Source organism: Zingiber officinale, chromosome 10B (genome assembly GCF_018446385.1).
Source record: "Zingiber officinale cultivar Zhangliang chromosome 10B, Zo_v1.1, whole genome shotgun sequence".
NCBI classification, from domain to species: Eukaryota; Viridiplantae; Streptophyta; class Magnoliopsida; order Zingiberales; family Zingiberaceae; genus Zingiber; species Zingiber officinale.
The window spans coordinates 29,945,822-29,961,079 of record NC_056005.1 but is presented as its reverse complement, the minus strand read 5'-3'; positions in this window follow the sequence as shown (position 1 = coordinate 29,961,079).

Below are 15,258 nucleotides of genomic sequence, written 5' to 3'. Positions count from 1 at the left end.
CGGTGTAATAACGAGAGACATTAAAAGGTATTTCATTACATTCATTGATGATCACTCTCGTTATTATTATATTTATTTGCTGAAAACTAAGGATGAAGCTTTAGATAAATTTATGGTTTTTAAATCTGAAACTGAGAATCAAACAAATAAATCTATTAAGAGGTTAAGATCTGATAGGGGTGGAGAGTTTACCTCGAACCTGCTTAAAATTTTTTGTCAAGATACATGTATAATTCACGAGGTTACTACTCCATATAGTCCTCAATCCAATGGTATAGCAGAACAAAAAAATCGAACCCTTGAAGATATGATTAATTCCATGTTAGGCAGTTCTGGGTTACCCAACTTCATGTGGGGGAGGCTCTATACACTGCATGTCATGTGTTAAATAGAGTCCCCATGAAGTTAAGGGATAAAAACCCATATGAGCTTTGGAAAGGCCGGAGGATAAGTTTGAAATACCTTAAAGTGTGGGGGTGTCTTGCAAAGGTACTAGTACCTTAACACAGAAGGAAAAAACTTGGTCCAAAGACCGTAGATGGTATCTTCTTGGGTTATGCTCAAAATAGTATTACATATAGGTTTCTGATTATTAAATCAGAAATTTCTAGAATAGATGCAAATACTATTGTAGAACTTCGTGATGCTACATTTTTTGAGGATATATTTCCTATGAAGACGAGAACACCTCAGTCTATATCTGGTATTCATACAAGAGATAAGCCTGCTTTCGTAGAGGTCCCATTATCCGTAGTAGGTACACCTTCCTCAAGTCACTCTAGACTTGATGAATCTAGTGACTCTACAGAACTGAGAAGGAACAAGAGGCAACGTGTGTCTACGGATTTAGGCCAGGACTTTATCACCTATAATATAGAAGGTGACCCTGTGACATATAGAGATGCTATGGCTTCTCCTGAAGCTAAGCACTGGAAAGAGGCCATTAAAAGTGAAATGGACTCTATTATCTCTAATGCCACTTGGGAGTTGGTAGATTTACCTCCTGGGTGTACCACTATACGATGTAAATGGGTGTTTAAGAGAAAACTAAAACCTGATGGGTCAGTAGATAAATTCAAAGCCCACCTAGTTGCTAAGGGATTCAAACAGAAAGAAGGGATTGACTATTTTGACACTTATTCTCCTGTTACCAGAATTACTACAATCCGAGTGTTAATAGCATTGACATCCATATATCATCTTGAGGTCCATCAAATGGATGTCAAAATGACATTCCTTAATGGAGATCTTGAAGAAGAGATATATATGGATCAGCCTGAGGGACATGTAGTTTCTGGAAATGAGAATAAAGTCTATAGGTTAGTCAAATCTCTTTATGGTTTGAAGTAAGCCCCAAAGCAGTGGCACGAAAAATTTGATAGAGCTATGCTATCGTTTGACTTTGAAATGAATGACTCTGATAAATGTGTGTATGCTAAAATGAAAGGTGATAATTGTATTATCTTATGTCTATATGTAGATGATATCCTACTTTTTTGTTCTAACCTTTCTATTATTAATGAGACTAGGGCCCTCTTAAGTGGTAAGTTTGATATGAAGCATGTGGTTTATGCTGACATGATTTTAGGACTGAAGTTGACTCGTTCAACTGATGGAATAGAAATTTCTCAGTCACTCTATGTTGAGAGAGTATTAGAGAAATATGACTATACCAAGTTAAATCTGTCGTCACACCCTATGATCCTTCAAAAACTCTCCACAAGAATAAGAGTGGTGTGACAGTGTCTCAATTAAGATACTCACAAATAATAGGCAGTCTAATGTATTTAGCAAATTATTTTAGACCTGATATTTCTTTTGCTATAATGAAATTGAGCAGGTTTACCAGCTGTCTGGACAGAATACATTGAGATGCATTAGACAGAGTACTCAGATACCTAAGGGGCATTATATCCTTGGGCTTGTGGTATGGGAGATTCCCTGCAGTCCTGGAGGGATATAGTGATGCTAGTTGGATAGCTGACACTACTGAGTGTAAAGGTGTTACTGGTTATGTCTTTACACTTGGAGGCGATGCAGTTGCTTGGAGGTCTTTTAAACAGACAATTATAACCCGTTCTACATCTGAGGTAGAATTGTGTGCTTTGGATACCATAGTAACTGAAGCTGATTGGCTTAAGGGTCTTCTTTCTGAAATTCCCTTGATGATGAAGCCAATACCTTCTATTTCAGTACATTGTGATAATCAAACAACAATAGCTCAGATTAGAAGCTCCAAGTATAACCAGAAACAGAAGAGACATGTACGAATAAGATTAAAGTCTATTCGTGAGCTAGTGTCTCTTGGAGTGGTGTCATTGGACTTTGTAAGTTCAAAGGACAATATTGCTGATCCACTTACTAAAGGACTTGATTCTGAAAAAATCAAGAGATCCAGTAAGGGAATGGGACTGAGGCCTATCCTGGTTTCATCTATAGCGGCAACCCAACCTATCTGATTGGAGATCCTAAGAAGTAGGTTTAATGTGGTATAAACAAGTTATAAGGGTGAACCGTAAGCATCAAATTGATTGAGATGTAATCTCATAGTCGCTTCCCTGGATAGATGCTTGACTGTTAGTAAGGATGAACTTAGGAGCTCTTAATAAGTTCAAGGTCTTAATGACAGGATGCTCGCAGTACATCCTTGGAGAACTCACCTATGTAAGTGTAACTGTGGGGCCGTAGTGTGGGGGGTCTAGGCAACTCTCCTTAGCACTTATGAAACAAGATTCGGTGGCATGGCCGTAATGCACCAACCCAGAAGGATTCAACCATCGCCCGTGATGAGTTGTTACCAATTGATTTTCACATATAAAAAGTTTAAGTTCAAGACTGAGTTCTCTTCAAACCCATGTGAATAAGATTGGTGTAGTTAGGTGAAAATTCAAATCGGAAGGTATTTTCACTAAAAACTCATTGCAACCAAGGCTCAGAACATATCTTTGTTTTCGACCAAAATAATTTGAATTAGTGGGGGATTGTTGAGTTCTGTGTTATTTAATTCAAACTATTTTTCTTATTTTTTGTTGTTGTTCTGGTAACGCATATGTGTATGCATTTAGTCCCACATTGCTAAGCTAAGAAGGTTGGAAGACCTTATATATGGAGTCATTCCATCCTTGCTTAGCAAAGTTAATGTGACCTACACTCATGCGCGGGCCTAGCCCAAATCAGGTGGTTTTGGGGGTTCGAGCCGGAAATCCATAAATCGGGCGTGACGCACGCGATCATCGAGCGCAGGGAGGGGGGGGTGGAAATCCCCAGCTCGTGGGCCTCACGTTTGCAGGCGGCCTGGTTTGTTTTTGCCAGTCTTTGGTTTGGTTTGGTTCTATCCCGCGCGCGTGAGGAAGCGACGCACGGTTTGGTTCTGTCCAGCGTGTGAGGGAACTGACGCACACTTTGGTTCGCTGGTGAAGCAGTGCTTCAGAGTGAATAAATGTTGCGCCTCTGTTCCTCGTTCGGGTGCTCTCGATCAGTCTGCTTTCTCCTCCTTCCCTCTCTGTGTCTGCGTGTGCTGCCTTCTTTTCCTAGAGTTTTTCTTGTCCTGAGGCTTGGTGTTCAACGATCTGAGGTTGGGTCCGGAGTGCGACGTTCGTCTTGGAGTGCACTTATGGACGACGCGAGTGGTTGTCGGATCTTGGGAAAATTTTACCGGAGAGTCTCTGCACCGTGGGCAGCAATATATTCTCTAAAGACAGTCGGCACGTCGACGCTTCAACCGGAGGATAACAATTTTTAGACCTTACTCTATTATTTACCTGTTTATTGCATGCTTGCTATTTTGGTGCAAATATATTACTGTGTTAGTGCTCTCTTACAACAACATACCGCTGGTCCAACACTGTAACGCCCGCCCTCCCTGCTACCCAAAGGGACAGGGCTACTGACTTACTTAACTATTCCAGGATACATACATATTCAAAAATTTCTTTCTTATAACATAAAGCAGCGGAAATGTCATAGAGTTATTCTGGAATGTAACATAAATACAACAGTTCATGTCAACATAACAAAAGATTATAGCAGGTCTTATTTGTTTCAGCTGAGCCACTGCCACATACACCTCCTTGCCTCTCCTACAGCACCCTTAAGTCATCCACCCCTTGTCTTTATCTGCGGTACAAGGAAGTAAGCTATGAGCACACGAGCTCAGTAAGATTCTTTTCTACTCACAAAAATCCGTATCTCAAGTAAAATCATACTAGCATATCATCAATGAACAAATAACATAATCATCAATATGTGAGCATAGTTTCTTATCATAACATATCATTATGAATCATGTTTCCAACATGTCATAAACAAAGGAATCATATGAGGTAAATCATGAGAAGCATAACATATCATGAAACATAGAAAGAAACATATCATATATGAATGGGTGCATTATGCAAAATGTCTTTTTAAAACATATATACGTAAATGCGCGCAATCCCTAGGACAGGGTAGCTAGCTCTGAACCTACTAGGGATCTAGACCCGTTCATAGTCCGTCGGTCTAGGGGCGTACTAAGGAGCCCATCCCTTTTTAATAGACCCGTTCATAGTCCGTCGGTCTAGGGGTGCTTATGGAGCCCACCCTTGGTACAAGCCATACAAAGTAAAGTACATGTCATGCATATCATATCATCATAATTGTCATATCATATCATCATAAGTGTCATATCATATCATCATAAATGTCATATCATATCATCATAAATGTCATGCTCTTGTCTTAACATAAAGAGTGCTCTTAATCCCAACTTAAGGGAAGCAACTCCTTGCCATTTCTTATCATATCATAAGGCATGCATTCTTGGCACATGGCCATCATATAAAACCATTATCATGCTTGGTTCATAAGCTTACATGGATGAGCATGCAACACATTGAAATCATACATACTTGAGTACATAATCATCATAAGGATCATCTAATGCATTATTCATAACATACATAATCAACATGTTACTGATTTTATCATAAGCATGCATATTTAAACATAAAACATATCATAAACAAATTCATGGCTTGCTAAGTTTAGGTTTAAAACCTTCTTGAATTCTAAGTTATAGTCATGGCCGAAAGTTCATAACAAAAGAATACTCCTAAGCCACATACAACATGAATACCTAGCAAATCTCATAACATATCATAAGAAGTCTACGAACATACTAAATTAGGTTTTGAGTTTCATGAATCCTAACATCTTATCATAGCCGAAACATCATGTAACAAGAAGTAAACTTCTAAGCAACACATGAACATAAATACTTAGCCAAGTTGCTAACATATCATAAGGAAGTCTATGAGCATGCTAGATTAGGTTTTGAGCTTTATGAAACCCTAAATTCTTATCATGGCCGAAACTTCATAAGCCAAGGAGATACACTTCTAAACAACATGTAGCATGAATACCTAGCTAATTCCATCATATATCATAAAGAAGTCTATAAGCACACTAAATTAGGTTTGGAGCTTCATGAACCCTAAGGATTCATCATGGCCGAAACTCCATCATGTAGGAAATGAACTTCTAAGCAACATATAAGTACAAGTTTCTATCCCATTTTATAACATATCATCAAGAAACCTATGAGCATACTAACTTAGGTTTTGGGCTTCATGAACCCTAAAATTATCATAGCCGAAACATCATGCAACAAGAAGTAGACTTCTAATAAATCTCTTAACATGAATACTTAGCCAATTTGATAATATATCACAATGAAGCCTATGAACATGCTAAATTAGGTTTAGAGCTTTATGAAACCCTAAATCACTATCTTGGCCGAAACTTCACAACTAGGAAATAAACTTATGAACAACATGTAAACATAAATCTTTTGAGTTAATTTCATAACATATCACATGGAGGTCTATGATCATACTAAATTAGGTTTTGAGTTTCATGAACCCTAATATTTCCATCATGGCCGAAACTTCCTTCAAGCAAGAACATAAGTTCTAGATAACATATGAACATGAATCTCTAGCAATTTCATAACACATCATAAATAAATCTATAAGCAAGTTAGATTAGGTTTTAAGCCTCATGAACCCTAATTTTTTTTATCATGGCCGAAACTTTCTTCAAGCAAGAACATAGATTCTAGATAACAAATGAACATGAATCTCTAGCAAATTTCATATCACAATCATAAATGAATCTATGAGCAAGTTAGATTAGGTTTTAAGCCTCATGAAACCTATATTCCTATCTTGGCCGAAACTTTCTTCAAGCAAGAACATAAATTCTAGATAACATATGAACATGAATCTCTAGCAAATTTCATATCACATCATAAATGAATCTATGAGCAAGTTAGATTAGGTTTTAAGCCTCATGAAACCTATATTCCTATCTTGGCCGAAACTTTCTTCAAGCAAGAACATAAATTCTAGATAACATATGAACATGAATCTCTAGCAAATTTCATATCACATCATAAATGAATCTATGAGCAAATTAGATTAGGTTTTAAGCCTCATGAACCCTATATTTCTATCTTGGCCGAAACTTATAAAAAGGAGAGAAGGTTAATAAACATCTTAATAAGAAGATCAAGCTTAACATCACACACATAATTTCCTTCCTAACTAAATTTATATCATAACCTATCAAAATTCAAAAGCATGGTTTCTTCTCTTCTTTTATTTCTAATTCTAAGAGTTCAAATCTTTCGAGAGAACCGTAAGCAACTTGTACCACAGGTGAGGGAATACTTACATTCTTATTCGCTTAAGGAAAGAGGGATCTTGCTTGTGGAGCCTTCCTAGAGAGGGGTCTTCTTTGTTTTTTTGGGTTTCGGCAAGGAGAGGTGGGGGAGGTTTCTTGGTCACGGTGAGGAAGAGGAGGAAGGAGGAAAAGAAGAAAATGAAGTTTCTTCTTAATTTCCCCTTTTATTCATCATGAGAGGAGGAAGGGAAAAATGTATTTTTCCTTCTCCTTTCTTTTATTTCCCCTTAATGAAAAGAGGAAGTAAAAATCCTCTTTTCTTTTGAGAGGGAGAAGGCAACTCTAATCTCTCATTCTCAATGAAAAAATCTCTTTTCTTACCCTTAACTAGATTGTCACCTCTTTCTTTAACAATAATTATTGTTAGTCTATTGGTTAACACATACATATATCTAGTAAGAGATTCAAGGTTCAAGCCTTGGTCATCTCTTTTTTTTATTCTACTTTTATTTTTATTATTTTTGTTAATTCCACATAAGGCTTATTTTTTTTATTCATGATAAAAATATCTAAAATCTTGCTAAGTACTCCATAGGTATTACAAGCACTGAATGTCTCGACCGACAGTTGCACTTGTCCTCCATTCGACCCTTTGACACCTTGGCATTGATCACCCTGAATTTGATCTTCACATTGACAATTGACCCCATACTAAATAGACCTCCCTATATCACCGCATGAATGCTCTAGTTTCAGAGGAATAAGTCACTCTCGGGAAATTGATGCCTACTGGAGATCAACGAGTAAGAACGAGGAAGAACAACTGACTGGTGATGATATTTCCAATGACAATCAGCATCTAGGGACGTTAGCTTACCTGTTGCGAGTGCAGGGGAAGAAAGTGTTGAATTTTGTTTTAAAAATTCAAAGAATTTTTTGGAGTATTTTTAGTCCCACATTGCTAAGTGGAGAAGCTTGGAAGGGCTTATATAGGAAGCCCTTCCATCCTTGCTTAGCAATAAAAAGAGGACCTACACGCATGCGCGGGCCAAGCCCAAATCGAGTGTATTTGGGGGGTTCGAGCCGGAAATCCATAAATCGGGCGTCACGTGCGCGATTAACGCGCGCAGGGGGGGGGGTGCAAATCCCCAGCCCGTGCGCCTTGCGCTCACGGTGGTTTCCGGTTCTGATTCGGACTTCGATTTTGGTCCGCGTGAGGAAGCGAAGCAGCGCTTCGGTTCTGGTCGCGTGAGGATGCGAAACAACGCATCCGCGCGGGAAAAGAGGTAGCAAAAGCAAAGTGTGCGTCCCTCCTCTGCACTGCTTCAAGTGTATAAATACACTTCCTCACTTCCTTCTCAATTCACTCCAGAAAGCATAGCATTCCTTCTCCCTTGCTTTCTACTTCTTCTTCTTCTTCTTTCTTTCTGAGTTCTGAGGCTTGGTTCGCGATCTGAGGTTGAGTCCGAGTGCGGCGCTCGTTTTAGAGTGCACCTACGAGCGACGCGAGCGGTTGTCGGATCTTGGGAGGATTTTGCCGGAGAGCCTCTGCACCGTGGGCGGCAATCAATTCTCTAAAGACAGTTGGCACGTCCGACGCTTCGACCGGAGATACACAATTTCTTAACTCTTACTGTTATTAACGTTTATTGCATGCTCGTCATTTATTGGTGCAATTATAGATTACTGTATTAGCTTAATTAGTTCTATTACAGTTATTACAATTTTAGAGAATTGATTGTAGCATCAATAAACATGATGAACGATAGGGTAACGGGGTCCGATGAGGCTAGCGCCCGACCCGAAAGATTTTTCGGGCAAAACTTCAGACGTTGGCAACAACGAATGAAATTTTGGCTTACTACGCTAGGGCTATTCTCCGTTATAGAAACAGACCCCCCTTCACCCAATGAAGAGGAACCTGCCCGTAGTGCTACCTTAGAGAGGTTTAAGCAAAGAGATTATCTCTGTCATGGGAGAATCCTATCTGCCCTCTCAGACGCACTATTTGATGTGTACTGTTCAACCGCTTCAACTAAAGAGCTGTGGAAATCTTTGGGTAAAAAATACAACTCTGAAGATTCTGGTTTAGAAAAGTACACTGTGGAAAAATTCCTAAACTTCAAAATGGTTGAAGGGAAATCTGTGATAGAGCAGACACATGAATTCCAAGTCCAAATTCATGGTCTTGCTGAAGGAGATATGCCATTACCTGAAAAATTTCAGGTCTTGTCAATCATCGAAAAGTTGCCTCCGAGTTGGGAAGATTTTGGCATGACTCTTAAACATCGGAGAGGTAAAATCTCTCTCGAAGATTTGATGATTGCCTTAAATATCGAAGAAGAACATCGGAAGCAACATAAAAATGATGATACAAGAATGCCTATGGATTTTATTCCAAAGGTGAATGTAGTAGTCTCATCTGACAAAAAGAAATTCAAAAATCAGAAAATGAAGAACAAGATGAAACTCAACCCAAAGATTCAAAAGAAAACTGGAACTAAACCTAAGCCTTGTTGGGCATGTGGACAGGTTGGACATTATGCCAAATTATGCCCTAAGCGAAAGGACAAGAACCAAAGCAATACGTCCAACACCAAGGCACAAGTAAATGTCGTGACTGCTAGTGACGACACCAGCGATAGGTTTGTTACCTTCAAACCTGAACTAAACTTGATCTATCAACCCAATGAATGGTTAGTTGATACAGGTGCTAATGTACACTGTTGTGCTGATCGCTCTGCCTTCCTTACTTATCAGGTAATTGAAGGCACTTCCGTGACCATGGGGAATCATTCTGCAGCCAGGGTGTTTGGGATAGGATAAGTTGACCTGAGGTTCACCTCTGGAAAAGTCCTGTCACTGCATGAGGTGCATCATGTTCCAGCGGTCCGTCGGAATTTGATTAGCGGATCAAAGTTAGTTCGTGCTGGTTATAAGTTGAACTTCAAATGTAATAAAGTTGTAATATTACATTTAGGAACCTTTATTGGAAAATGTTACCTTAATGAAGGTTTATTTAAACTCAATGTAAAAAATGCTACTTTAAATAAAACTTCTAATATTGGTTGTTCATATAACATTGAGTCTTATGATATGTGGCATGACAGATTAGGACATGTCAATTTTAATACCGTAAAAAGGATAATGAATCTTGACATGATCCCTAAGCATGCTATAAATGATAAGAAAAAATACAAAATTTGTGTGCAATATAAACAACCCCGTAAACCCTTCAAATCAGCTGATAGAAATTCTGATATTTTAGAATTGATTCATACTGACTGTTGTGAGTTTAACGGTGTAATAACGAGAGACTATAAAAGGTATTTCATTACCTTCATTGATGACCACTCTCGTTATTGTTATGTTTATTTGCTAAAAACCAAGGATGAAGCTTTAGATAAATTTATGATTTTTAAATCTGAAGCTGAGAATCAAACCGATAAAACTATTAAGAGGTTAAGGTCTGATAGGGGTGGAGAATTTACCTCGAACCTGTTTCAAAAATTTTGTCAAGATACAGGTATAATCCATGAGGTAACTGCTCCATATAGTCCTCAATCCAACGGTATAGCGAAACGAAAAAATCGAACCCTTGAAGATATGATTAATTCTATGTTAGGCAGTTCTGGGTTACCCAACTTTATGTGGGGGGAGGCTCTATACACTGCATGCCATGTGTTAAATAGAGTCCCAATGAAGTCAAGGGATAAAACCCCATATGAGCTTTGGAAAGGTCGAAGGACAAGTTTGAAATACCTTAAAGTGTGGGGGTGCCTGGCAAAGGTACTAGTACCTGAACACAGAAGGAAAAAACTTGGTCCAAAGACCGTAGATGGTATTTTCTTGGGTTATGCTCAAAATAGTATTGCATATAGGTTCCTGATTATTAAATCAGAAATTCCTGGAATAGATGCAAATACTATTGTAGAACTTCGCGATGCTACATTTTTTGAGGATATATTTCCTATGAAGACGAGAACACCTCAATCTAGTATTTCTACTAGAAATGAGCCTTCTTCCGTAGAGGCCCCATTATCCGTAGTGGGTACACCTTCCTCAAGTCACTCTAGACTAGATGAATCTAGTGAGTATACAGATCCGAGAAGGAGCAAGAGGCAACGTGTGTCTACGGATTTAGGCCAGGACTTTATCACCTATAATATAGAAGGTGACCCTGTGACATATAGAGATGCTATGGCTTCTCCTGAAGCTAAGCACTGGAAAGAGGCCATTAAAAGTGAAATGGACTCTATTATCTCTAATGCCACTTGGGAGTTGGTAGATTTACCTCCTGGGTGTACCACTATAGGATGTAAATGGGTGTGTAAGATAAAACTAAAGCCTGATGGGTCAGTAAATAAATTCAAAGCCCGCCTAGTTGCTAAGGGATTCAAACAAAAAGAAGGGATTGACTATTTTGATACTTATTCTCCTGTTACTAGAATTACTACAATCCGAGTGTTAATCGCATTAGCATCCATATATCATCTTGAGGTCCATCAAATGGATGTCAAAACGACATTCCTAAATGGAGATATAGAAGAAGAGATATATATGGATCAGCCTGAGGGATATGTAGTCTCTGGAAATGAGAATAAAGTCTGTAGGTTAGTCAAATCTCTTTATGGTTTGAAGCAAGCCCCAAAGCAGTGGTACGAAAAATTTGATAGAGCTATGCTATCGTTTGGCTTTGAAGTAAATGACTCTGATAAATGTGTATATGCTAAAATGAAAGGTGATAATTGTATTATCCTATGTTTATATGTAGATGATATTCTACTATTTGGAACTAATCTTTCAATTATTAATGAGACTAAGACCCTCTTAAGTGGTAAGTTTGATATGAAGGATATGGGTTGTGCTGATATGATTTTAGGGCTGAAGTTGACTCGTTCAACTGATGGAATAACAATTTCTCAGTCACTCTATGTTGAGAGAGTATTAGAGAAATATGGTTATAGTCAAGTTAAATCTGTTGTCACACCATATGACCCTTCAAAAACTCTCCACAAGAATAATAGTGGTGTGGCAGTGTCTCAATTAAGATACTCACAAATAATAGGTAGTCTAATGTATTTAGCTAATTGTTCTAGACCTGATATTTCTTTTGCTATAATGAAATTGAGCAGGTTTACCAGCTGTCCGGACAGAACGTATTGGGATGCATTAGACAGAGTACTCAGATACCTAAAAGGTACTATATCCTTGGGCTTGTGGTATGGGAGATTCCCTGCAGTCCTGGAGGGATATAGTGATTCTAGTTGGATAGCAGACACTGCTGAGTGTAAAGGCATTACTGGTTATGTCTTTACACTTGGAGGCGGTGCAGTTGCTTGGAGGTCTGTTAAACAGACGATTATATCTCGTTCTACATCTGAGGAAGAATTGTGTGCTTTAGATACCACAGTAACTGAAGCTGATTGGCTTAAGGGTCTTCTTTCAGAAATTCCCTTGATGGTAAAGCCAATACCTTCTATTTCAGTACACTGTGATAATCAAACAACAATAGCTCAGATTAGAAGCTCCAAGTATAACCAGAAACAGAAGAGACATGTACGAATAAGATTGAAGTCTATTCGTGAGCTAGTGTCTCTTGGAGTGGTATCATTGGACTTCGTAAGTTCAAAAGACAATATTGCTGATCCACTCACAAAAGGACTTGATTCTGAGAAAATCAAGAGATCCAGTAAGGGAATGGGACTGAGGCCTATCCTGGTTTCATCTATAACGGCAACCCAACCTATCTGATTGGAGATCCCAAGAAGTAGGTTCAATGTGGTATAAACAAGTTATAAGGGTGAACCGTAAGCATCAAATTGATTGAGATGTAATCTCATAGTCTCTTCCCTGGATAGATGCTTGACTGCTAGTAAGGATGAGCTTAGGAGCTCTTAATGAGTTCAAGGTCTTAATGACAGGATGCTTGCAGTACATCCTTGGAGAACTCACCTATGTAAGTGTAACTGTGAGGCCGCAGTGTGGGGGGTCTAGGCAACTCTCCTTAGCACTTATGAAACAAGATTCGGTGGCATGACCGTAATGCACCAATCTAGAAGGATTCAACCGTCGCCAGTGATGAGTTGTTACCAATTGATCTTCACATATAAAAGGTTTAAGATCAAGACTCTGTTCTCTTCAAACCTATGTGAATAAGATTGGTGTACTTAGGTGAAAATTCAAACCGGAAGGTATTTTCACTGAAAGCTCATTGCAACCAAGCCTCAGAACATATCTTTGTTTTTTACTAAAATGATTTGAATTTGTGGGGGATTGTTGAATTTTGTTTTAAAAATTCAAAGCATTTTTTGGAGTATTTTTAGTCCCACATTGCTAAGTGGAGAAGCTTGGAAGGGCTTATATAGGAAGCCCTTCCATCCTTGCTTAGCAATAATAAGAGGACCTACACGCATGCGCGGGCCAAGCCCAAATCGAGTGGATTTGGGGGGTTCGAGCCGGAAATCCATAAATCGGGCGTCACGTGCGTGATTAACGCGCACAGGGGGGGTTGCAAATCCCCATCCCGTGGGCCTTGCGCTCACGGGCGGCCCGATCTGTTTTTGCTGGTTTGGTACAGTCTGAACCAAACCAGTTTGGTTTCCGGTTCTGATTCGGACTTCGGTTTTGGTCCGCGTGAGGAAGGAAGCAGCGCTTCGGTTCTGGTCGCGTGAGGATGCGAAACAACGCATCCGCGCAGGAGAAGAGGTAGCAGAAGCAAAGTGTGCGTCCCTCCTCTGCACTGCTTCAAGTGTATAAATACACTTCCTCACTTCCTTCTCAATTCACTCCAGAAAGCATAGCATTCCTTCTCCCTTGCTTTCTACTTCTTCTTCTTCTTCTTTCTTTCTGAGTTCTGAGGCTTGGTTCGCGATCTGAGGTTGAGTCCGAGTGCGGCGCTCGTTTTGGAGTGCACCTACGAGCGACGCGAGCGGTTGTCGGATCTTGGGAGGATTTTGCCGGAGAGCCTCTGCACCGTGGGCGGCAATCAATTCTCTAAAGACAGTTGACACGTCCGACGCTTCGACCGGAGATACACAATTTCTTAACCCTTACTATTATTAACGTTTATTGCATGCTCGTCATTTATTGGTGCAATTATCGATTACTGTATTAGCATAATTAGTTCTATTACAATTATTACAGAAAGAATCTAGTTTTCGACCTCTCTTCTGATAGACTTTAATTACCTTTATCTTTCGTTAGTTTACTGCTTGGGAAATTCACAAGAACATAGTTTTTTCTTCTTCTTCGAAGGTGGACACGGAGCGCTTGGGCGTTCCTTAATGAGGCTCCAGTCATGGCCATGGAAGGACTGTCTTGCAAGTATGCAGCGCAGTGGCTTTGGAGGACCAAATGAGGCTATTAAGTTGTATGGAGGCACATTTTAAGAAGCTTGAAGAGGAAGGGACAAAGTCTACAGCTATCGTTCCCATTTTCCCATTGCGCTCCTGCAATCCACCATTCAGCAATTCTGGAATCTTAGAAATCAGAATGATGATTAATTAAATCAAATAATGTTGAAAATGAAATGATATGATCTTATAGAAATTTTTATTAATCATTTTAGTAAATCAAAAAAATATATATAGAGGCTCATCTTGACCGTCAGTATTCTCAAATAGTTAGCGCATAAAGTATTATCAATTTGAAATTTGAGATTCTAATTTTAACATAGTTGAGATAAATATCTTTCTCATGCGTCAGTCACTATTCCAAGGATTATAATCATCCATGATTTATCTCCTCCGTATTGACCCTGAAATATATTGACGAGAATAGAACATTGGGGGTGAGCACGGTCTCCTTTGTGCCAACTGGAACCTTAGAAATCGAACAAGTACAAGCTCATCTTTCAGATTCTTAGCCAGTGAGGTAACAATCCTTCATGTAACTCAACTAACGGTAGAGAATCAAAGAGAGATTCTGGTGTTTCCGGTAGCTTGTTGGCCAGTGGCCTCGGCGTGCGTGAGGATGAGGGGTCTTGGTGGGCTGCCGTTGACAGTCACACCAACCGCAAGAGCGACCATGAAAATGGAGGCTCAAATAAGGAATTAAGAATTTTAATATTTAAATCTACATTTAATCGGTTTAAATTTGAATTTAAAATTTTAAAATCGAAATCAAATTGATCAAATTGAAATAATTAATATTTTTAAAAATAAAATAAAATTTTAAAATAACCAAATCAAAATTTTAATGGTAATCAATTATTTTAGTTTAATCGTTTTTTTCTCACCCCTAGGCCAATTGATTCATAATAATATTCCCCAAATAAATTTATTTAAGTTTATTTGATTTTATATATTTTATGTTTACTGAATGAATATAAGTAAAAATTTTCAAACAGATTATTCATTCATATTCCTATCGAAAAATAATAAATCTTCAAAAAAAAAAAAAAACAAGTAATTGCACTCATCCCATGTACTTCACAACTTGTCCCTAGATTATAGGGAGAGAGATAAATTATGAAATCAATTTATAATCAACTACAAGCACGTAGCCATGCGGAGGACCACCCCTCTCACATTTTGTTAAAACAAATAATACTATGCATTTGAAAGTTCTTATCATCATTTTGATTGACAAATT